At 35.3% G+C, this 25,740-nt stretch overlaps 2 protein-coding genes across 6 annotated transcripts in view; one reads left to right on the plus strand and one right to left on the minus strand.

Moving 5' to 3' along the window:
- Neurl4 (neuralized E3 ubiquitin protein ligase 4) overlaps positions 1–25,740 on the minus strand; it is a 251,324-nt gene that overhangs the window by 216,922 nt on the left and 8,662 nt on the right. For 2 of the 4 annotated variants that reach the window (XM_073074336.1, XM_073074331.1), the window contains exon 1: positions 15,046–15,169. The exons of 1 other annotated variant lie outside the window; for it this stretch is intronic. The gene's annotated coding sequence lies outside the window, so the exon portion shown is untranslated. Of the gene's footprint in view, positions 1–15,045; positions 15,170–25,740 lie in introns of those variants that run through there. One more of the 4 variants, XM_073074337.1, reaches the window with a different exon arrangement.
- LOC140743221 (uncharacterized) overlaps positions 1–25,740 on the plus strand; it is a 282,021-nt gene that overhangs the window by 66,600 nt on the left and 189,681 nt on the right. The window lies entirely within an intron of this gene.

Consider the following 25,740-nt stretch of genomic DNA (forward strand, 5'->3'; position numbering starts at 1 on the left):
AAAATGTTGACATTATAACTAAAGGAGATGTTTCAAAATGTATGGGCTCCCGGCCACCTTTTGTACACGATACTAAAAACTAAGAAAACATGCAAAGAACAATTCTTAGCGGTCCATTTTCTTCAAATCATGTTCGTTTAATTGTTTAAAAACAATAATTTACACTTAAACTTGCAACACAACAGTGAAAAACATCATGGCGGTAGTGATTACCGTAATAATGTCATCTGTCATTCTATTTTAACTTACTATATACATTATATACTTTTTAATATATTCTTTACGCGAATGGGCGTAGATATAAAAATATTGTATTGTATGTATTGAGAAACAATGCGTATATTTGATAAACATTAATTATATTTACTTTCATAAATCTTGACTTAAAACAAACGTACCAAAATATGTACTTCTATACCAATTTATTTTAGTTAAAACATTTAAGTATGTAAATAAAACAACTTTCAAGTACACATTTAGATAATATTTTATTTATTCTTCACTTAGATACATTATTTATTCATTTTCAATATCTTCCCTTATCACTATTTTCATCCAATCATGCAGCAGGTTCTGTAATATCCTGTGACGAGCTCAGCCCAAACTTCAAACAATGGTCATAATGTGAGCGCAGCTACCTACGAGTACGGTTCGTTGCCCAGCGATGCAGTTGCAATAATAACTGATTATTTTGTCATCCCAAGAATGTCCTTGTCTTGCTACTGTAATTATCCTAAAAAGAGAAATGTAAAAAGATTAGCTTCTTTAGTTTAAAATTATTAACGATTATTTCACGATTAATACAACTAACTGATGTATATATTACCTGATTATATTGAATTCTTGTTAACACAATCCACAGCGATCGCACGAAAATCACAAGAGTCCATAAAACATAAGCTAGGTAAACTAGTAAGGTAGAATCAGTCCAAAATCGTAAGCAGCACAGAGCAGAAACATATTCAGGATTGAAATGGAATCTTGTCATCAGTACATATTTATTCAACGTTTACATTGGAGTCCACTATTATATAATATCTATATATCCACTTTTACACATATCAAATTGACAACTTCTTTTTTTTTAATTTGACATGTCACTTAAATCTATAAAACCAGATACTATTTAAAAGGTGGTTTTGTTATAATTATTATAAATAATTAATTAAATTCAGAAATAATGACGGGATACCCAAAACGAAACCCAGGTTGTGAAGTACTAAGGTAACAATAACTTTACGACAAAAACAGCGAAATACAGAATTACCGACATCCAAAGAGTATAGTAACCTATGTGTGGGGTACACATAGGGTCCTTGACCGACACCGACAATTTTGAAAACTTGACATTGACAGTATTCCGCCATATGTAATATTTCAATGAGGAATGCTTATTTTAAATAGTTTTAAACAGGAATACTTTAGGTAGTCAAAATATATATGTATTTTTCTTCAATTATACAAATTATTCGTGTTTTTTAGATATAGTGTACATGAGATGGCCGAAAATGAAACATCTCCTTTGTAACATGTACATATATCTCTCAGTTTATTATATATTCTTATAGTCAAATAGGTCGTTTTTGTTCGAGAATTAAATAATTATAAAGAGTACGTTTAAAGGAATTAACTGTTTTCAAGTTTCTTATTGGTGAGGTACGTGGCACGTTTTAAAGCAATGTGAGAAAATATGAGAAAATTTATTTAGATGAGTGGCGTAACAAAACCGTTTACATTTGAACATAGGTAAAATTAAGCCCTGCTATGTTTTGGCTTCAAACCTTTCATCATTCTTCAAACTTCTCTTGTAGGTTAATCCTGCAAACTTCAGTATGCACAGATGTACTATAATCCTCTGAGCTGTCGTGGATTATTGATTTGTGAGATTCTGATTAATAGTAGGTAGAGTTAAAGTAAATCATTTACCGTTCGGAACATAGATATAGGATGTCAAAGATACACAATGTCAGATTAAACGCGTTACCAAAACTGATATGTGTATGTGTGCGGAATAGTGTTGTTACCTTCTTATTTTTTTTCGATTAACATCCAGTATTAAGTTGGCAAAGTAGCTTTTGTGTTCAAATTATTACAAAAAATAATGAAATACTATATTTTTATAGATGATTATTTATTAATATTATAAAACATAAAACAAGTATTACGAAATTTAAAAAATTAAATTAAACGATACATAACTCATAGAAATGTCTTCTTCGAAATGTTTGCTACATATAACTGCCGATTTATTTATATCCATTTGTCACGAACCTCGCTTGATCGATTCGGTATCCTTGAAAAGATATAGGTGATACAAAAATTATTCGAGTTATAATAACAGGGTATTTGACATAAAAATTCAGAATGTGTAAATTTCGTTACTATCCGTCAACCAAGTTTATGTTCTGTTTATATAGGAAACAAACAATATCGCCTTTATACCATTTTTGGGATGCATGAAATCATATTTATTTTTACAATATATTATCGACACATTATCGATACAATATGACGTCACCATATTGTCAAGCCCTAGCGTGGATTAATAATTTAGTTCTCGTATATATTTTGGTAACTTTACATCTAGCTATAAAATATATGTATTTATAGCAAGATAAATTAATATGAAATTGTATAAACTATGTATAAAACCAACTAATATGAAATTTGACGAAATATTGCTTAAAATCCTGGGATAGAAAAATCGTATACACCTGTGAAACGTATACTTTTGTGGATTATTTTTCCTTGTAACAATACACTTAACAACACAGCAAGACCATTGTAACAAAAATCAGAAATACATTAATAGTAGTTTGATTTTCACTAAAACATTAAAACGTCTCGTAGCCGGGGGAGCTTAAGGCCGCTTATTCGAAGAGAAATTGACACACTGTCACTTTTGTTGGCATCTCTTTCTCTCTAGTAGATTGTCTATATGAGTTGACATATGTCTGTCTCATGCTTTGTTGGTCTTTAGCGTAGCGAAAAAATTCTAAGTCTATGGTTCGGAAGGTAAGCTTTACGTTTTCTGCGGAGTGCGTGAAAATAAATTCGATTTTAGACCATAGTTTATGTTTTTGACTAATAATATTGCGAATTTGTCCGTCTACCTATATCTATATAAGAGTATAATAAAATTGCGTGAATATGTTTTTGAAGATTTACTTCATAAAGGGGTCAGAGGAGGAACGTTTGCGCGCACATCGCAATATAACACGGAGCCAAAGGTCGTTGATCCCGGCGACGTTTGCACGCGACCAGATAGGGATGTAAAACGTCCTTTATTTTGTTTGACCTGGATAAGACTGATTGACCTGGCAAGTGGCGCTACTGTCACGAACCAGATTTTTATTTTATTTTCCTTCTGATTTAGTTTATAGAATTTATTTTATTTATTTTGTCACAAAAAACAATAGTTCCAAATTTAGCAACTTTCAATATTTTATAATTGAACGTCAATCACCCTTCAGTGCATGATTGCAATTAGTTATATACCGCTGTGTTCTGGCTTGAAGGACAGGTGTGTTTAGACACTTACGAGACTCCCACTGATGATAGAAGGACTTCAGTCCTCACTGACGTTTAATTACATTTATCCTCGACTACATGTTCATCTGCCACATGTGTAGGAAGACATAACTCTGTATAGGAAGATTGTATATTAAATAAAATAAAAATTGGCCACGTGAACGTGCACAAGGAAGGTTCCGGCCACAAAATTTCCACTTGTTTGTTATTTATTATCATAGCAACCATAGAAGTGAATGCATTGCGAACATTTGAACTTTATATGTATTACGGTTCAATGGATAGAGCGAAAAACGTCGAATAATAGCGGTTTCTTGTGTGGCGACCCCAATTTATATTCAAGATATTTTTATTTTCAGTAAGTACTAGTTGTTATAGCGGCCACTATTTCACGTATTCTGTGAAATTTTCATCTAGATATTACGGTCCCAGAGATAGAGACAGGCGGACAGAAAGCGGAGTCTTGGTAATATTTTTTACCCTTTCGATACAGAACCCTAAAAAACTATTTTCAACTTCAATTTTAGGTTGTACTATAAATGCAACCAGACAATATAAACAGAAACACGATATTGCAATCTGTAGCTAGTCTGTCTCAATCGAGGCGAGCCGCATCGCTTGCTATTCTTCACCCATTCCAGTATTCTGTCCATTTTCCAATAGACAACGAATTCCTGGTATTCAGTAACTACATTCCTGGCATTTCAGATATTGCTTGTAGGTATTCAAATAATAACTGAGCAAGTTGATTTAAATTTATACATTCATACATTCAATATGTTACATGTAAAGCAATTTATAGCAGATATTTAAATTGCACCTTCATTACAATAATAATTAATTTCTAATACAAAATTTAATTTAAATATCAAAGTTTCTGGTGTCCAAACATCCATAACATTTTTTTACATAATGTTGTTGTAGTTGTTTACGTATTTGCCCATACATTACCAATCAGTGCCCCTAGCGGACTGTATCAGAACTGATTGGAAATGTATGGGTTATACGTACACAAATACAGTCATTTTTGTAAAAACGTAAAATCTCATACTAAGGATGCAGAGTAGTAAACTTCATTCTTTCGATTGGTATGGAATTCATCTATTAACCAAACCAGAGAAACGTTAAATTTTTTTTAGGTTTCCGTACCGAAAATCGTAAAACGGAACCCTTAACGGAATCTCACTCGTCCGCCTGTCCGTCCACCTGTCACAGCCATTGTGCTCCGCAACTACCAGATCAAATGAATTAAAATTTGGTACTGTTTTTTTACATACTAAATTTGATATAAAATAGATTTTATGTATTAAACAGATGGGTGAAAATTTTCCCTAATTTGGATGTATGCATGCACATATGTATGTATGTATTTGGACAATATGTTTATCAACTGAAAATGTATAGTACATTTTATTTATCAACTGAAAATGTATAGTACATTTTATTTATCAACTGAAAATGTATAGTACATTTTCAGTTGATAAACATATTGTCCCATACATTACGTGTGGGAGAATCCTTTTTTTTTACAATTTCCAGTGTTAAATTTGTACGGAACCCTCTCCATGCGAGTTTAATTCGCACTTGTCTTGTTTATTTAATTTATCAACCCATTTTCAACTTATCTTTTGACATATTTACTTTGATAAAAAATGCTTTTCATCCATTACTCGACTCGGTGAAAGTCGTATTCTATTAACCCAGATTTCCGTTGATCTGACGCGCTCGATGATTTTTTTATCTTATCGGCTGCTCTGCACGACCGTCCGTACAGAACTCATATACGGTGAAGGTACTGTAAAGGATATAAGGTTGAAGGTGGTAGAACCCTTTGTGGTGCGACTCCGGCTGCACCACCGTTTCTACCTAATAACAGCAGTTTTAAGCAATGCTTTGTTCTGGTTTGCAGGGTGCGGTAAGGGCGACATATTTTTCCGAGGCCTTCCAGCTTAATCCTCAGCGATATCTGAGGTTGATTACAGATCTCCATAGGCAGCAGTACCCACTTACCACAAGGGGGACGGTATTCTCGTCTTCTACACCTATATTTTAAAAAGCCCCTCGGCCGCGCTCGGATAATATCCGAAGTTGTACCCTTATTATAAAGCTAAGCTAAGCCTCTATTTCTGCTTAGTGAAGTACTGCTTACTTGTGTTGCGATTTTATATTTTAGCGAAAGGTGTAATATATAGGTTAGGATAGGTTTTGTTGTTTGTATGTTTGTTTGTTATACACAGCCAAATACCAAATCCGAATCTATAACGATTAGCGAAAATGCTGAAAGGAGTTACGAGGCCAATTTTGATAAAAAATAAAACTACATGAATAATTTTTTAAACTATATTTTTCCTAGCCGGGAATCGAACGAATTCATTTTCAAACAAAAAACACAACCTATATTATTCCACTGTCGCACAGTGTCGCTTGTAAGGATCAAATTCTGGGAAGTAATGATAAATGACAAACTAAAGGAAATGCCTCATTTTAAAGAAAATTCACGTTGTTCCATATTACGTTGGCAGATAAGTTCCCGCATTTCATTTTTCGCACATTAAAAATGTTTGTGGCCTCATGTTTCTTAAGCTTTTTAAGCGGACGTTTTGTTCTCCAGTAGTCTATATTTTGTGTGTTCAGATACCATATAGATAGCAATACGCGGAATTTCGCTTAATACAGATGAAAAAAATGTCAATTTGCGTGAATGACTTTTACTAGTCAACTGAGTGATTACTAACACAGAGATGTAATAAAATCATACGTTGGAAAAAGTTATAAGCAACAAAAAATAATAGGTACTTTATTACGCAATCAGCTATATAGCAATATAGGTGTTGCAGACAAGCAACCAGTCCGCACTAAAACCCCCCGGTGGCCTTCCTCTACGTTGCCAAGAGGACTCCGGGATCTCCTACGGAACGCAACCGGAGTCCTCTGAACGCGTCGCCCCTTCGGGCTCCACCCAGGTAAGCTCCTGGACTCGCCACACCGTCTGGTGTTTACGACGGTATGCGACCACACACACCGCCGTCCTTCCCGGAGTTGCTTACCGGGCGGCTCGACCTCCCAATCTTGCCACCCGCAACCCCGGAAGCCCCCTTTTAGTCGCCTCTTACGACAGGCAGGGGATACCGTAGCCCTATTCTAGTCCCGGGACTACAGGGACAAAGCAACCAGTCCACCTGATGGTAAATGGCTACTGTTGCTCATGGACATCGCCAATCAACCCCAAATAAGATTAGATATTCCTACATGTTGTATGCCACTGATGCGCCGCAACTCCTGAGGGCTAAGTTCAAACACCTCGGAAAAGTATGTCTCCCTTATCATACCTTTCAAACCTAAACACAGCAGCACTTAACACTGCAGTTATAAGACAGAAGTAGGTGTAGCGGTGGTGGCGTCGGAGTCGAACCATAAAGGGTTTTACCACTCTTAACCTTTAAGTAATGGTAGTAACATTGAAGATTTTAGTTTTGGACTAGTATGACAATGTACGAAAAAAATGTGTTTTCTTTAAAAATTTTCTTTTCATTCAGTTTTTTATATAACATTGCTTCCCAGAATTTGATCCTTATAAGCGACACAATCCGGTGATGGTTAACACAGGCTGTTTTTTTTCAAAATGAACTTGTTCGATTCCAGGCAAAAGATATTTTAAAAATCTAAAAATATTTAAACGGCACAGATACTGAGATATAATTCCGAAATCTATATTGCGTATTGCGTGAAAATCATTCCAAACTGCGGCGAGAATAGTTTCAGTCAATTTAAGCTGAATTGGTAATTACGTTGTACTCAGAATTCCAGCTCCATCTCAAACTTCAGTGAAGTATATCTGTTTCCGACTATTTTAAAGCCGTAATAACAAATATTCTGTTCTGAATTCCATTTAACCTTATATACGCTAATTAAGGATTGAAATAACTTCCAGCAAGTACAAACTGACCGTTACTACGCAATAATAATCTATGCATTGTAATAATAATTATATAAGCTTTTTGTATATGTATATCGAAATTTGCAGAAAAAATATTTATAAGAACTAAGGATAAGTAGTACTTCCCTAATAGCGATTTCTGAAATAATAATAAATCGATTTTTATATCTGTACTAGCAGTACCCGCGGCTTCGCCCGCGTTTAACAAAAGATAATATGACATAGGTGCATATAATTAAAATTGTAAAAAAATAATATATTTTCTTTGATAACTAATAATGGGATAACAAATAGTTTTCGTTATTGTGTACTTAAATTGGCCAGGAAAATTCCCCAACACTCTTTTTACAAACATTAAAGAAACTTCTTTTAATACAGTTATCATAAGATACAACTGTTATCCTATCCTGTAGGAATCGTGCATTTTTCCGGAAGAAAAAGTAGAACCAAACAAAAAACAAAGTTGACAAAAAGTTGTACAAGCAAAGATTGTAGATAATTTAATTTGAGACCATATACATAATAATTGTTCTCACATTTTTTTCTTGCGACGAATAGTTTGCCTCATAGGGCGTGACAACGATTTGCATCCCTTTTTCAAAATTGTGACCAAGGGATAGGTGAAGCGAGCCTATAACTTAAGATTTAACTTAACGCTAACCCGCCCTTGAAATTAAAATAATTATAGTTCAAAAAACACGCTTTTATGATAAAATCAACTAAAAAGTAGAAAATAATTTTAATAGAAAAGTAAATAGAGTAATAGAGAGTAGATAATACTGTGGAAAAGGCGTGGGGTGCTCCATTTATCAGGTTCGAAAAGCATCCCACACTTTTTCCACAATTATACTATTTACTGTTCCTTAATTGATTCTTAGATTGAAAATTATTTTCTTTTAGTACCTATTTTGGTCAGTCGAAATACTAAACATAATTTATATTCTGTAGAAGCAGTCCGTTGAAAATTATGCGATAATTAAAAATCAACACAACTTCACACAGCAAACTGAGTTCTCAACTTGTTTGACGGAGCAGTTTGAAATTGTTGGCCGACTTAATTTTAGTTAAAACTTATCACTCTCGAAGTTTGAAAACTATATATTACTATACAACATCTATATATATTTTTTTATAATATAAGAGTAGCAGACGAGCATGCAGTCCACTTGATGGTAAGTGGCTACTACCGCCCATGGACATCTGTAATCAACCCCAGATAGGATTAGATATTCCTACCTGAGGTCGGCCGCAGATGCGCCGCTACCCCTGAGGACTAAGGTGGAACGCCTCGGAAAAGTCTGTCTCCCTTACCACAACCTTCAAACCGGAACACAGCAGCGTCTAACACTGCTGTTATTAGGTAGAAATAGGTGTGGCGGTGGTGCCGCCGGAGTCGAACCACAAAGGCTTCTACCACCTTCAAAACACTAATAATATTATTGAGATACCAAGGATTAGGATATATAGATGATAAGTTCCATAAGGCAGCAACCATATAAAGTTCGCAATCGTTCTGAGCGTTGAAAAGATATTCCAAAAATAAATCTCATTCAGAGTTACCAGTTTCTAAAAAAGATTTCTTTGATTTATATTTTGAAACCCAGCGTACTGATATTAGCACTACCCATCTACCATAATTTAACAGTAGTTACTCTGAATATAGAGAGCGATATACAAAATAATAATTGGTTTCAAACATCATTTTTGGGTAAACGACAAGTTTTAAGAAACATAATTAATTTAATTGAAGAAATTACATACAAAATAAAAAAAAAAATAATTGTCAGTCTATAGATTAATGGGAATGTATGTCATAGCTATGGTTTTATTAAATCGGAACCCGGCTCAAAACAAACTTTATTATCAGAAATTAAATTAGTATTTTTTATTATATTCAATTAGCCTCAAAATTTTCCGCTGACGACATACGGATTGATAACAAAAATGAGAAAACAAGCTTAAAGGTAAAAGCAGAATCGTAAATTCAAATTTTTACTTTATTTTAATTACCTTGTAAATCATTTTATTTCCTACGATATTAAAATTCTTTATAATATGAAGTTAGTTTCTACAATACTATTAATTAGTACAATACAGTTACTACAATATTATTAATTTGCGAATTAGAGGCATTTGCGTCATCGACCCGTTTTAATGGTCCGCGAGAGAATATTGTTATATTTTAATTATAAAACCTGCTGCTTTTACTTCGTATTTGTTATTTAAAATATTATTTTTGCGAGGTAAGTAGAAAGAAAATACACAATCATTTGTATTGAAAAGCGCTTACCCCTGATTTCTGCGAAACTACGAGAACAATACACGCGTTACTCTTCTTATCAATTGTTGGGTATTTCACAGGTTTTGGAAAAGTGTTTTATTATTTACATACGTGTATCAGAAACTCGTTTCAATGATATTTATTTTTCGAAATAAGGGATATTTATTAGCAAAAAACATATTCGACTACGTTAAACGGGACGTCGTGCAAAAACAGTCGGTCTTTTGACATGCCTCGTATGTCAGCAAGTGACGTCACGATATTTTTAACGAAGTCAATTACGATAGCTGCGCGCATTCTTTAGAGAGTTATTAGCTTTTATAACGTTTTAAGAAATATAAACTTAATAAAATCGACAAAAATTTCAATGAGGCACCCAACAAACTTTGGATTGACATTTAATGTTTACAAGTATGTGACGTCACTTTAGCTTCAGCTAATCCCGTGCGTTTTCAATCATGTGGACGAACATGAAAATTGAATGATTTTATTATTGATTTATTAAAAAGATCACACGGACTTTTTAATTACTTCTGGGCTTAGTGGCTTACATAAAAATATTTGTTTTTAAGCTAACAACAGTTTAATTGATATTTTCACTATAGTTACATACCCTAATAGATAACTTCTGCCGGATCTTCATATTAAAAAAAAAATAACAAAAAGATACAACCGACTTCTATGTCACTACAAAGTAAAAAATAATTCAAATAAATGTTGGTTATATTTCTGAAGTATAAAATTGTATAAACGTGATCATGAATTAAGGTAAGGTCTGAATTTACATAGATTGGAACCGCTCGCTCGCCTGCTCGCTTAGTTTTATATTGTCTTATATGTTCCAACCTAACCTAACTAAATGGTCAATGATGAACTGGCTTTGCAATTTCATTAGAACCTACACCAAATATCTTCAACACACAAACACACACAAACACAACACACAAACACAACTCAATTATTCCCATCGGTTGAGGAGTTACATATTTTGTCTCCGAGCCACATTATCAGACACTTAAATAGTCAATGATGAACTGGCTTTGCAATTTCATTAGAACCTACACCAAATATCTTCAAAGTTTACTGTTGAACACAAGACTCCTAATTGGCACTATTCCAACCAGTCCCCTAGTTCCGGTCATCAGTGCTTCTGGGTCGGAGACGACCAAACAATTTTTCATTTCTTAATTCTGACGCTAAATAAGTTTAGAGATTATGGGTATATGAATGATCATTAATATTGGGCGGCAGTACTATTAGCTGATATTCGATATACTTAACAATCTCGTGCTTTAGAAACACTTCACCGCCACACTATATTGACGTAAATTACTATCATTAGATCCCGTTTTTGATCATCTACTTTTGCCGGTGGCCGTACAATTATTCCAATAGAAGATTTCATGTCAGTTAAATATTTATTAACCCTTCTATTTTCCATTCCGACCTTGAACGCGTTATATAGAGCAGTAAACTCTCGTGTTACCAGCGCCTCGTTTATTATGTGGGAGGGCTTTTACACATATGGAAAATGAGATATTATTTTCTACGTTAAGCAAATGTCTAAACGATGTCTTTGAATTTATTTCTCGATCTAGGCGGTCGTTAACATATCTTTGTATGTGACAAGAGCTTTCCGAGATTTTTTAATGTTTAACTGCACAATATTAATATAAATAAATATAGTTCAAAAAACTAAAAAACACGCTTTTATTATATTATATATCTATATATATAAAAGCGAAAAGATACTCACGTTCAAAACGTATTAATCAAGGTTTTGACTAAACTACTGAAGTTACAATCATTAAATTTTAAATATAGCTTCATTTTATAATGTAGATGCGCACTAAGAACGGATTTTTTGATTTTCCGCCGTTAAGGGGGTTAAATGGGAGTTGAAAGTTAGTATGAAAGTCCGTTAGTTTTAAACTAAACTGGATCAAAATTGGTATTTAGCTTTCAGATTTAAAGTAATAAAAATAATAATAAAAATAAGGGTTGTAAGTTTGTATGAAAGTCCCCCACTTTTAATGTAAACTGTACGAAAATCGGTATTTGGGTTTTCGATAGAAAATAATTAATCACCTATTTCATTGTTTTTGGAAAATCATCCCTTAAGGTCGTTAAATGGGGGTTGGAATTTTATTTCAAACTCCGTTAATTCGGAAGCAAGGACCATAAAAAATTGCATTTGGCTTTTCTGTTGGAAATAATATAACTTTTTTAACACCATTCATGGAAAATCTACCCTTAGAGGGTAAAATAGGGGTTGAAAGTTTGTTGGGAAGTCCGCAGATATTGAAACAAAGTCTATGAAAATTGGTATTCAGCTTTCTGATTGAAAATAATAGAACATCTATTCCACCGTTTTTGAAAAATTAACCCTTAAGGACGTTTAATAGGGGATGGAACTTTATTTTAAAAACCGTTAATTTGGAAGCAAGGACTGTAAAAAATGGTAATTGGCTTTCTGGTTGGGAATGATAGAACTTTTTTAACACCATTTATGGAAAATCTACCCTTAGGAGGGTATAATAGGGTAAAAACTCCGTTTAGAAGTCCGCAGATTTTGAAGCAAAGTCTATGAAAATTGGTATTTTACTTTCTGGTTGTAAATAATAATCACTTATTTTTCCATTTTTTGAAAATCAACCCTTAAGGTCGTTAAATAGGGGTTAGAACTATATTTTATAATCCTATTTACCTATCCTATCCTATATATATATATATCCTATATATATCCTATCCTATTTTTAGCAACTCAACAATCAACCCCATTAGGGTACTATTAATAAAGTAAGTTCCTTTAAAAACCGTTATTGAAGTTACTTCCTTTGGCATGTCTGGAAAAAGAACAGAGTGCAGAGAAGTTTAGCGTAGAGCGAAATTCCACGGGTCGTCCTAACATATATTTTTAACATGGGAATGTATTGCGCGTGCTGAAGTGCAGAACAGCGGTTTTTTAGGGTTCCGTACTTACAGGATAAAAACGGAACCCTATTACTAAGACTTCGCTGTCTGTCCGTCTGTCCGTGTGTCACAGGGCTCTGGAACCGTAATAGATAGACATTTGAAATTACAGAGGATGCATAACGGTGGCCGCTATAACAACAAATACTAAAAATAAAAAAAGTTGAAAACAGAAAGGGGTCCCCATACAGCAAAATGCTATTCGATATTTTTCCAACTAACTTTTGAACCGTTAGAGGGAGACAGTTAGAATTTTCACAATGGTATGTACTTTAATGTCTGCTGCAATATTAAATACTAGAAATAAAAAAAAATTAAAATTTTGGTTGTACGGAACCCTCCAGATGCGGGTTTGACTTGCACTTGGCCAATTATTAGTAATGCGCAGACCCGCGGGCCCAAGGAAAAGTCGCGGGCCACACACCACCCATGGGTGTCAGGTTGCCGACCGCTGGTGTTGAATATTAGCTTTCAGAAATTTGCTGATAAAGTATTTATTGATGCATATGTACATAGGAAGAGGTCGCCGTTCTCAGGGTTATGTAGGTGGAGGATTTCGGGTTTATCAACGGAACTCAATCGGAGTCTTCGTACCCCGTAACTTTATCGACCTGTACTACTCACCATAGCTGTTTCTTTTTTTTATAATATAAGAGTAGCAGACAAGCATGCATTTCACCTGATAGTAAGTGGCTACTGCCGCTCATGAACGTCTGTAATCTACCCCAGATAGGTTCAGACATTCCTACTGGGGGTCGGCCAAAGATGCGCCGCTACTCCTGAGGACTAAGCTGGAATGCCTCGGAAAAGTATGTCTCGCTTACCTTCAAACCAGAACACAGCAGCGTTTAAAAATCCTATTACGAGGCAGAAATAGGTGTGGCGGTGCCGCCGGAGTCATACTGGCTTCATACCTTCATACTTCTAGGTGGTGCTCTAAACTGTTTGGTATTTTGCTTAGATGTTGTTGTTACTATGGTCACCATAGTGACAATTAACGCTTATTCATTGAATTATTTTAACTATGTTTTTATAAATAAATATTGGTTAAATTAGTTAGATCAAAGTACCATTGATCTATTTACGGGCTCGCCCACATACAAATAAGACATTAGACTCAATTAAAAACGATCCTCGTTTATTTAAATTAAAAATAGAATTAGATTAGAAATTAGAATAGGGTAGCGATACCTAGCGTAGGTATTTAATTTTATTCTTATAGAAGACACATGTATTAAAATCTAATTCCATTTAATTGCGGCAGTACGTTTTTCTTATTTTATTTAATTTAATAATTTTATTGTTATAAGTAAATAAAACAAAACACTATATTTTAAGAAAATATTTTCGTATAGTACTATGAATGTAGCAACATTGCATAGATGCTAGTTCAAGGACGCCACGTGTCTACGAGTTGCGGCTACAAACTCGTGTTTAAATATTTATTTATTTATTTTACACAAACACATATCATTACAGGTCCTTCCCAAAGCGATAGTGTGGTTCCTAATTTTTAAACAAAATAGCACAGTACATACAGTGTTGTTTTTGTAAATTCATTCAGAAGGCAAGAGAATATATCAATTAAATCTGCGTCGAGGTTTAAAGTACGCAAGGCGCTTTGTTAAGCAAAATAAATAAGGTCGGACACACCAGTGGGTAAAATGGATAGACTCCATACAGGCGTAAATATAAAAAACGCGTAAATTTATTTTGTATGCGCTCCTGTATATTTAGCTTCATGAGGAGCCCACACAAACGCATTAAATTCTAACTGACTTCTAACAAAGGAATTGTACAATACTGTTACAGCTGTTATGTTTGTGAAGCCCTTCACATTACGAAGTATACAACCTAGGCTTCTGTAAGGGTTTTTGCAAACTTTCACGATATGATCACGAAATGTCCACTCAGTGTTAATCTGCACCCCCAGAGCCCGCACTACATGCGTCATCACTGCGCCATCCAGCTTATAAACGTAGTGACATGGCTCTTTTGTTTGGCTGAAAGTTATCATTGAGCATTTATTTACCTTAAATGTTAGTCCATTACTATTACTTCATTCGGCTATCCTATTAATATCACGTTGTAACCGTCCAGTCGTCAGCAAATAATAGACAAGTGGCACTCCGGACAACATCAGGTAAGTCATTCATCATAATAAGTTTTATTGACACAAAAGGTTCCTCTGCAGTTAAAATAATTACTTTGAATTACGAGGACTTTAATTATATGCCAAAAACATTTAATAATATATCAAAATATTTTTCTTAAAACATTTTTTTCCAAGTGTGACACGATTAACGTAAATAAAAACGCTTACCTTTATTAAGAAAATGTGGCGGGTTCACGATGGAATTAGAAACACTAGTAAACACTTTAGTTTAATTGGCAAAGACGCGAATAAGAGTGTACGGGCGACGCGAACGCTCAAGCGGGCGGTTTTCCGTAAACTGCCGTCCCGCGCCCCCGGCACCGACAACGCCAAGCTTAGTATGCGTTGAACAAAACCATCTTTCGCATGTCAGACAGACCCTCGTCCCGGCCCCATGGCTCGCTCCGCCCGACACGGACACAAGGGAAGCTAGCGAACTGTATATTTCTACCGCATTGAAGTACACATAAATCGATAATACGTATTTGGCCTGCGAGTAAATTTCCAGTTTAAGACCGAGAAGGTAATCGTATAAAAAAAGATTATAATCTACATATGGGTGTTCAGAGTTTTTCCAAATACAGCTAAGTATACAGTACACACTTTGAACGCACTTTCAACACACGCTTTGAAATATAAACCGCATTCAGACACGACAAACTTATAACACCCATTTTGGTTTGCACGGTCGTTTGCATGCCATTAAAATTCCGGGCTTTTAAGAGTCCAGAACAGTTCTTAAGATGATAAATATTGAGACTTATATGAGTGACTACACAGAGACACAGCCCTGTCACAAAATTGATTGGATCATGACAATAGGTTCTAAAAGATCTGTCTTTCAAGTTGGAACCCACACAAATCTCCATTGAAATCGGTTGAGTGGTTTCAGAGATAATCATGAACACAGTGACACGTGGTGTACTATATACTATAAAATATTATTATTACCCGACTGCGGGAGGCTAATGTTTTACTGTTCATAATAAATACTCTAGATAAGATAATGTTTGTAGTAAGTAAATATAATTATTAAGTAGATTAAAGTGAATTCTAATTTTGATAAGTCAATACAATTGTAAAAACCTAATTAACTTCACAAGAAATTATATAATGTTATTATTTTTTCAACAAACAACAACTTTCCAATTTAATTGCGGAATCCTTTTCAGTGTAACTTTTATAGCAATACCACCTGACGGAGGTAATTCTATCTTATAACAACGGCATTTCGTGTTTCTGACTATTTGGGTTATTGATGTGGTGTGATTAAATTTATTATTATTTTAGTCAAAACGGGACATCGATTTTTTATCAATTACTTTTACTTAAAAATATATTTAAATATACTTAAAAAACATGCTTTTATGATAAAATCAACTAAACAGTGGATAAAAATTTTCAATCTAGGAATCAATTAAGGAACAGTAAATAGTCGATATAACTAGCAAAAAGCGCAGCTTTATAAGGGCTCGCGTATCGTGAATTGTATATTCAGTTTAAGATCCTATATCAAAGATGATGTGGTCACTTATTAATTAACAATAAATTATTAAATCTACCTTTCGTCAGAAGACCTATGAAGAGCAAAGCTACCTTTGATCCAAAACCAGAACCACTTTAAATGCTTGTGGTGGATAACTTATATTAGATCCATTTTTTGGGATTGTAATTTTTTTGGGATTTATCCTTGGTATCTTTTTACTCTTGAATTTAAACTCCGCCATACTTATAAAATTATTGCGCCTGATTTGCAAAAAATATTTTTTAAGCTTATAGCTATTGTGGATGTCTGAAACGCAGTACATTATAAGCTAATCTGGGGTCTGTTACCAATCAACAAGATGGTGAAAGACCTTTATTATTCTCCTCATGTCGATTTGGGTCATTTATCAGTGAATGTTGAATTCACCACGACTTCTTTAATTTACTAAAGCTCCGAGGGATACATTCCGTAAAGCTGCGAATGAGCTACTAATTAATTCTATTAAATAACATTTTTATCAATTGTTAAATTAACTATTAAATTTATGAATTAATTAATGAATTATGTGTGTGGCCTGCTCAATTAGTTTTGTATTTTCTTTTATGTTTCTACCTAACATTACCAATTCTATACAATACAGGAACGAATTTCCGTAAACCACAATGTGATAGTCGCTAAATTGTAAATTTGTCACTGGGCTTTTTGTCACAAACAAAGTATTTTTTGACGATGGAAATGAAATTTGCGGATGGATTCTAAACGGGTAGTATTTAAACGAGTGACTGCAAATAAAAGTTTTGAATGACAAAAATAATGAATTTGGGTTATAGTATTACTAAGGGAGCAACTGGCTGCGAGTGAAGAGAAATCAACAGAACAGCAACTTACAAACATTAATTTGAGCGACCTAATATTTTTCTAAGTGTAAACATTACGTCCTGCGTTTTATTCAATATTTAGCAAATGTTTTTTTTTAATACTCGGCAGCATTTTATTTTAAATGAAGTGTTTCGAATACAAAAATCACTTTGAAAAATACTACAATAAGTAGAATATTGTGTGCTCATGTCATTGATCATGAATAAAGGTAAGGTCTGAATTCATACAGATTGGGCCCACCCGCTCGCTGGGCGCTGTCGCGCCCTGCTCGCTTCGTTTTATATTGTCTTATATGTTCCAACCTAACCTAACCAATTCAATTACAAAAACCTAATCTATATTAATACTAAAGTTGCCTCTCTATATTTCCAGTCGCTCACTTAGTAATGTAGTCGCTCACTTAGTAATGTAGTCGCGCAAGTTATTAAAACAGTATGTCATTATCAGTCGCTAAGTTTTTTTTTATTTGATCGTTTTATAATTTCCCACTGTAAACAAAAACTTAGATTAATCGGATATGTGGAGTTTTTGAAACTGCACTGCGTCAAAACATTTATAATATCCAACGAATATTATAAAGGCGAAAGTTTGTGAGTATGGATGGATGTTTGTGCCTTATATTAATCGGATTTGAATGAAACTTTGCAGTATTACAGTCTATAAGTACACCAGTATAACCTGGAGAATACAATTCATAAAGATATGGCTATACTATACTTAGTTGTCAGAGCTATATTGATGTACCTACCATACGATGATACGTAAATTTTATATGAATGGATTAATAGTAATTAATTAGATACATTTTCGGTACGCATTGTAAATAGATTAACTTTTTCTTTGACACTAAATAAATCGGACGGATAGTTTAAGGTGGTGGAACCCTATGTGGTTCGACTCCGGCGGCACCACCGCCACACCTAGTTCTGCCTCATAACAGCAGCGCTGTGTTCTGGTTCGAAAAGTGTGGTAAGGGAAACATGGTTTTTCGAGGCGTTCCAGCTTAGTCCAGTTTAGTCCAGGGGTAATGGCGCATCTGTGGCCGACCTCAGCTAGGAATATGTAATCCTATCTGGGTTTGATTGCAGATGTCTATGGACGGCTGTAGCCACTTACTACAGGTGGACTGCATGCTCGTCTGCTGCTCATATATTATTAAAAAAAACTTATCTGAGACGTTCCAGTTTAGTCCTCAGGGGAGCGGCGCTTCTGTGGCCGACCTCTGTTAATTACAGATGTCCATGGGCGGCAGTAGCCACTTACCATCATATGGACTGTATGCTCGTCGGCTACTCCTATATTATAAAACAAAGAAAAACTTGAAACAAAACGCTTTTAAAATACACCGGTGAAACCTCGGTAAAACGCTGCCACGTTAGCATTTTCATATTTTTGATTGACATAATTATGTCATAAATGTCTGCATTCATCATGACGTTTTTTTTATTCTGCCATTATTTAAACAAAAATAATCCAAGTCATGCAGCCATCAATGTTACACTAAAGTTAAGTTTGATAAAAAAGTGATTTTTTTTGTGTACAAAACCTTATTTCAATCGTGTTGGTCCAATCTAGACATGACCTTAAGTAACTATGTTAAGTTTCAAATTTATAAGCCCTGTAGTTTTTTCAAAAAAGGGATGGAAAGCTTGCAAGATTTTCGAATTATAGAGGACTCGATTCGCTCGCCCTAATAAGTGTGGAAAAAGTGTTGGGCGCTGATAAACTGATAAACGGAGCACTCCTGGATTTTCTGAGAGGAATACGAAAAATATAAAGACTTTACTAGAATTTCAAGACGGTGAAAATTTTCTTATCCACCCTATGATAATATGGGTTGAAGAGTCAGATTAACGAGGTTGATAATTACATACATGAAATATTTGCTTTAAAAACATTGTCATTTTAATTTTTTAGTTATCATTATTGTCATTTGGAAAAACGGGACAATTTCTGTCCCGATGTTCCTTTCGGAGACAACGGGACGAGGAATCGGAAAAATGGACTGTCCCGTTCAAAACTTCCTGTCTCACAAGGAACAACGTACTTGTGTTTGACCGCGAATAGACTTCCAATTCTATCTGAGGTCGATGGTGGACGATAATGGGCGGCAGAGCTCATTTGCTACTACGTGAATTGCATGCTCTTTTACCAATTCAATTTCATAATAAGGCCGATACTTTACATATTTTTAAGGGAAGAAAAGGATTTAATAAAAAACAAATTTTAACTAATTTTGATACCTCAATGATACTCCATATCATATTAAAATCCGTCCAGCCGTTGGGCTTGTAGGACGTACCAAAAGATGATCTTGTCGGCTAAATTGTCCACTCTATCAACTTGTGGACTAAGTAATCAACTACATCAATCGGTTCTATTGACAACTTCTTTGTTACTCTGCCCCCAATTGCGGCCAGTGCACTTGAAACTGCCATGCGTTAGCATCCACTTTGTTGAAGTAAGTAATTTGTTGGTACGTTGATGTTAAACATAGTTATTCAGTTAATCTAACTCTCTATTGATAGGTCTTTCATATCCCTAGCTTCGCATGTTTTTGCTTGTTTTAAGAGTATAATAATATCAAAATGGTGTTACCTAAATCTCAATATTTAACTTACTTTTCAGAACTAACCAAAAGGCAAATAGGACATGGTAATTACTTTAATAATATGGAATTAGCAAACAGGCATTCAGACAATAATCTATCTATAATATATCTATAATCAATCCCAGAAAGGATTGGTTTTGCTTGAGACCTTGTAGTAGGGGAGCCCAAGCGGGGATTTCGGGATTTACTAAAGCGCGGCAGATTAATATACAGGGGGATACTTTGTACCCGGTAAAGTACCTCCACGAAACATGAGGCCCATATATAAGGCCCGTGAAGGATACAGGATCAGATTAGTAAAAAAAAATTGACCATCAGAAATTCTCGAGCGCGTCAGATTAAGGTAGGGTGAGTTAATTACATCCTAAAAAGTATATATTCCACTAATCTGACAATTTGAGAGTGACGTAAAGAAAGGGGAGGGCAACAAAGTTGTAAAAAAAAAAACGTTATCTCGACATTCTCGAGCGTAGCTAATTTTTTTTTTATATTGAAGGAAATAATTCAAGAATAAAGAAAAATATATAACCTGACGATTTCCGCAAGCCGAAATAACAAAAATTCGTCGATAAAGTTAAATGCGTGCAGCTGCGTGATGCCTACATTTCCTTCTCCGCGTTTCTATTCCTCTCTCACTCTTTCTCTATCTATTACTCTCTCACTCCGTCCCCACTCTGGTTTCTGCTGCCATGACGCCATCACAGCTGATCATAAAGACTCGTTCGTGGCATGCTGTTTACAACATGTTTCCAACGTTTTGGCTTTTTTTGTTATTTTAATATTATTTGTGTGAATTAAAAGTTATAAATATTTAATATGAGTGATATAAATTTAAAATGTGTATTTTGTGATGAAAGTACCTCACAAAAAACAATAAAATTTACGGTAAAAACATTAAAAAAATGTGTAAATATTTTGGAATATCATATATGTAAATATATATGTGTTGTCATATTATATGTGTAAATAGTTTGATTCGTTCGAGAGATATCATGAACGAAAGAAAACTGAAAAAAAGTGTTTTTTCGGGATTACTCCAAAATTTTCGGTTCGATCAATGAAAACCTCAATTAAAATCACTTATGAGGATGATAAAATTGCGTCGAATGGTGCCAACCGCGTGAAAATTGGTTGATCCATTCAAAAGTTATTACGGTTTGAAAATTCCAAAAATAGTGTTCTATGAAATTTCTATCAGACTTTCGAGCTGAGAGAGCTCAAATGCATAGAAGTATTATTTCTTTGAACTCAGCGAGCTCAAAATATCACATAAATTATATTTTGAGCTCAAAAATATCATAAGTACAATTTTAAGCGCCCAGGAATGGAATTAGCGGGAAGTTGCAGGGATGGCCTTTAAGGTGAACCGTTTTTCTATTTTTTTTTGTCAGATCAGTTGAATCCCTCTAGATAATCGTCAGATTATGAGACAGTACGTTTAGAACATAAAGATGAACCATATATATCTTAATCTGACGCGCTTGAGTATTTCAAAATGGCGAATTTTTTTGCACATTATGAAAATGGCCGCGAGTTTGCGTCCCATCGAAATTGTCAGATTAGTGAATGAGAGCTTTTTTTTGGTGCACTTAACACTCCCTTAGAAAATCTGACGCGCTCGATTAAATTTTTTTTTTCATTTTCAACCCTTACATACAACCACCCGCATCATGCAAACGATCAGATTAACATACGTACATTATTAAAAATACGTAGGGGATTGATGCTATCAATATCTGACGCGCTCGAGGATGTCCATGCAACAGTTTTTTTTACATATTTAAAAATCTATAGCCGCTTCCCCCACCGATGTAAAGGTATATATCATATAACATTTTTTTCTTCTTATCATCTAAGCTTTGGATCCCAATAGGTCTCTACGACGCTCGAGTAAATCCCCATTTAGCATCGTGGGCTCCCCTACTATTGAAGGTTAATTTGGAAATACCCTTTAATACATGCGAGTAGAACGGAACAAAACAAAAAAATAGAAATTATTCAATATCTTAGCATTGCTGTCTGATTAATAGATATTGTTTGTGTATAAAATAAATCCTTGACAATTGAAAGTATTTGATAAATAAAGCAATTCATTATTTTTAATTATTTAATTCATTCAAGTGTGCTGTTTTGTCTCCTTTTCCCGTATTATAATTACACATAAGCAAACAAGTGCATATCCTTCACGAGATGACCTGATTCATTTGTAATTAATTTATTTTATTTGTTCGCGAGGTAGCGAGGTTCGCGAGGTAGTTTAGAAGTTGGTAGAACCCTTTGTGGATCGACTCCGGCGGCACCACTGCCACACCTATTTCTACTTAATAACAGCAGTGTTAGACGCTGCTGCGTTCCGGTTTGAAGGGTGTGGTAAGGGAGACAGACATTTCCGAGGCGTTCCAGCTTAGTCCTCAGGGGTAGCGGCGCATTTGTGGCCGACCTCAGGTAGGAATATCTAATTAACCGACTTCAAAAAGGAGGTGGTTATCAATTCGGCCGGTATCTTTTTTTTTTTTCTATGTATGTACACGAATTACTCCGCCGTTGGAGGGAGAGAGAGAAATCCTCAGATCTCCCCATCCGCAGCCGGAAAACCGGGCGTAGGAGAAGGGCTCCCCACGCCCATCTCCTACCCCCATAACGGAGGCATTGGCGTAGGACACGGGGGCGTCCTGCGTCAAAATAACATTAAGCCTCGAGGGTCTATAAGGTTATCTATAAGGTGCGCGCGGGAACACCGCGCGCGCCTTAAAGATGACGGGATGGAGTAGCTCCAGCTCTATCCCACGCAGAGATGGGCCCGGTTGTGGGCAGGCGCCGTCGGGACCGCGGACGAATGCTTTTAGCGTACCCGCAGTCCCGTCAAAGGGCGTGCAGAGGAACACCGTGGGGTTTTAGCCGGTAGGAGTCCGGCATATCCTCTCCGCTACCCCCGTGGCTGAGAGGAACCCATGATGGATTTCCCCACGAAAAAAAAAAAAAAATAAAATAATAAAGGTTGGAACATATAGGACAATATAAAACTAAGCGAGCAGGGCGCGGCAGCGCCCTGCGAGCGGGCGGTTCCAATCAATATAAACTCAGACCTTACCTTCATTCATGATCATGGTTTTAATAATTTTATATTGTATTAATATAAATGTTAGTATGTCATCACAAAAAAGAGTGAAAAAAAATTAAAAAAAAAAAATACAACCGACTTCTATGTCACTACAAAGTAAAAAAAATATTGAAATAAATGTTGGTTTAGTTCATATTTCTGAAGTCGGCGCTCATATTAGACACGCTGTTTACATCGTTATCCAACGAAATATATTGAGCAATTGAGTGACATAGAAGTTGGTTGTATTTTTTTGTTAATTTTTTTTTCCTATCTGAGGTTGATTACAGATGTCCATGGGCGGCGGTGGCCACTTGCGTTCTTTTAGTAGCGCGGCGGTTGAAGGATACACACCGGGTCCGCACGCGGTAGGCGCCCGCTCATATCGTCATCAAACCATTATTGTCTCACTATTGAGGATTAGGCCATAGTCCACTGGTGAACTATGGCTTAATGCTCTCAGAACGAGAAGGATTAGGCCATAGTCCACCGCGCTGGCCAAGTGTGTGTTGGTAGACTTCACATACCTTTGAGATTTTTTTATAATAATGTCTCAGGATGCAGGTTTCCTCACGATGTTGTCCTTCACCGTTTTAAGTAAGTGACAATTAATTTCAATTGAACCTCGGACCCCTCGTTCGAGAGGCCGAGTTTTTAAACCATTAGGCTTTTGCTTTTCATATACTGTTTCTCAAATACAGTTGAGCGTCACCAATATACATATTTTTTGTAAGCGACGAACACCTTTGGCGCATCCCAGGCCATAAGAAGCGGAAGCCCGTTCCTCGCACTAGTCTTACCGGATGCGCTCAATTCCTATACCTCTATATGCTCCCAATAACCCGCTATGTTGGATTATATGTGATTATATACGTCTTTATGATATGAGATTATACGTCTTGATGTAGGTCTTTAGTAGATAAAATACTGGGTAGAATTAAGTTTCATCACTATTTTACCTAAACACAGTTGACAAAAAAAGATAGACATATAGCAACACGGACTTATATGTATGTATTTTAAAGACTACAATCTTTAGTTCATTATTAAGCCGCGCAATCGCTCGAAACCTAATTTTATAAACGACATTGTTAGAAAAAATTGACATTACACTATATTTGAAGTAGCGGCGCATCTGTGGCTGATAGGATATCTAATCCAATCTGTGGTTGATTCCAGATGTATATGGGTACGGGTAGTAGCCACTTACCATCAAGTGGACTACATGCTCGTCTGGCGCTCCTATATTGTTTAAAAAACACATAAGTTGCATTACACAAACATGTATAAAAATAAATGAAAAGGCAAAGCAGACCTGGGATGGACATCCTCCATATAAAATTTCGTCAGAATCGCCCCAGCGCTCTGGCCGTGGAATCATTGCAGACAGACAGTTAGACGGAGCTTCTTTCACTTTTATGAAATAATTATTGATAGTGTTTCACGGATTTTCTATGAAAACTGGCGAAAATTTTCGGAATCCCACGAAATCTGATACCTTGTGAAAGTGCTCCACACCGGCGTTGCACACAAAGGTTACCTGAAACATTAAAGCTGATTAAAGGAGACCTTTTCGGTCAAAATTGTTATAATTTTTTTTGCATGCAATTTTATTTTATGCTATTGTGTTTAGCTAATAGTAAGAAACTTTGTCGCAGGTGTTTCCGCCCATCCCGGGTAATACAGTAATGATATGTTCAATACACATTAATTTTCTTATTTCATATGTACGTACATTCTGAATATTTACAATAATATATGCAAAGTAAGCTATTTTGTAAATATATACATTATAATCGTACATTGATATAAGTTATAAGTTAAATAGGGTAAATTGTGGAATGGATTGTGTATGTGTGTGTGTGTGTGTGGCTGTGTGTGTGTGTGTGTGTGTGTGTGTGTGTGTTTGTTTGTATGTGTGTCCATGTGTGTGTGTGTGTTTAAGTTCAATAAATACTAATGTATTAGTTTTTTAGAAGTGCTTCAGTCTCTTCATATGTTCGATTTAATAAGTAGTTAATATTTTTTTCTCGCATTCCCAATACGTGAGTGGATGAATTTTTAATATTTTATTTAGTCTCATGTAAATTAAGGAAGCTAAGTACTCATAGCTCTGTTTTCCGAGTGCAGTACGACTACGTGTGAATTCGCAGATTTTATCAGGCCTACGACTAGTGAGGTTTTTGTTAACGTAGGGTAGAGTTAAGTGTTTGCGTAATATCAATTTGCGGATGAACAACTGTCTGACGGTTAAGACTTTAGCGACTTTAAAGAGTTCCGAGGTAGGAAAAAGAATAGGCTTGTAAAGCATCACCTTAAGAACTGCCCTTTGACTCGCTCTAGACGAAGAAATCTTGTTTTAACTAAGCCGCCCCAGACTGTAATACAGTAGGATAAAACTGATTGTACGAGTGAGAAATAAACTAATATTAGGGTTTGGTGATCTATGACAGCTCTTAAGGTCTTGAAGATGTATATTAGTTTCCTTACTCTGGTAACGAAGGCTTCAATTTGGTCTTTCCACGTTAATAGGCAGTCCATGTGGACTCCTAAATATTTTATATTATATGTATGTGTTAATATTTAACATGAACAAGAGGTTTCATTTGCATTACAACGATGCGCAACACTAGAGAGTGGGAGTCGGGGCATGGCACTTGTGTTTAAAGCAAAAGTGGTGTAGACAGTTTTGTCGAGGTTTAATAAGTAAATTTTTTGTCAACGACTCCATAACAGTACGCATAGCAGTTTCTGCGCAAGTTCGAGCCTCAGCCTAATTCTTCTTTC

This window comes from Epargyreus clarus, unplaced genomic scaffold (assembly GCF_041222505.1).
Source record: "Epargyreus clarus isolate Ecla_fem2 unplaced genomic scaffold, WU_Ecla_fem_2.2 ptg000007l, whole genome shotgun sequence".
Taxonomy (NCBI): Eukaryota; Metazoa; Arthropoda; class Insecta; order Lepidoptera; family Hesperiidae; genus Epargyreus; species Epargyreus clarus.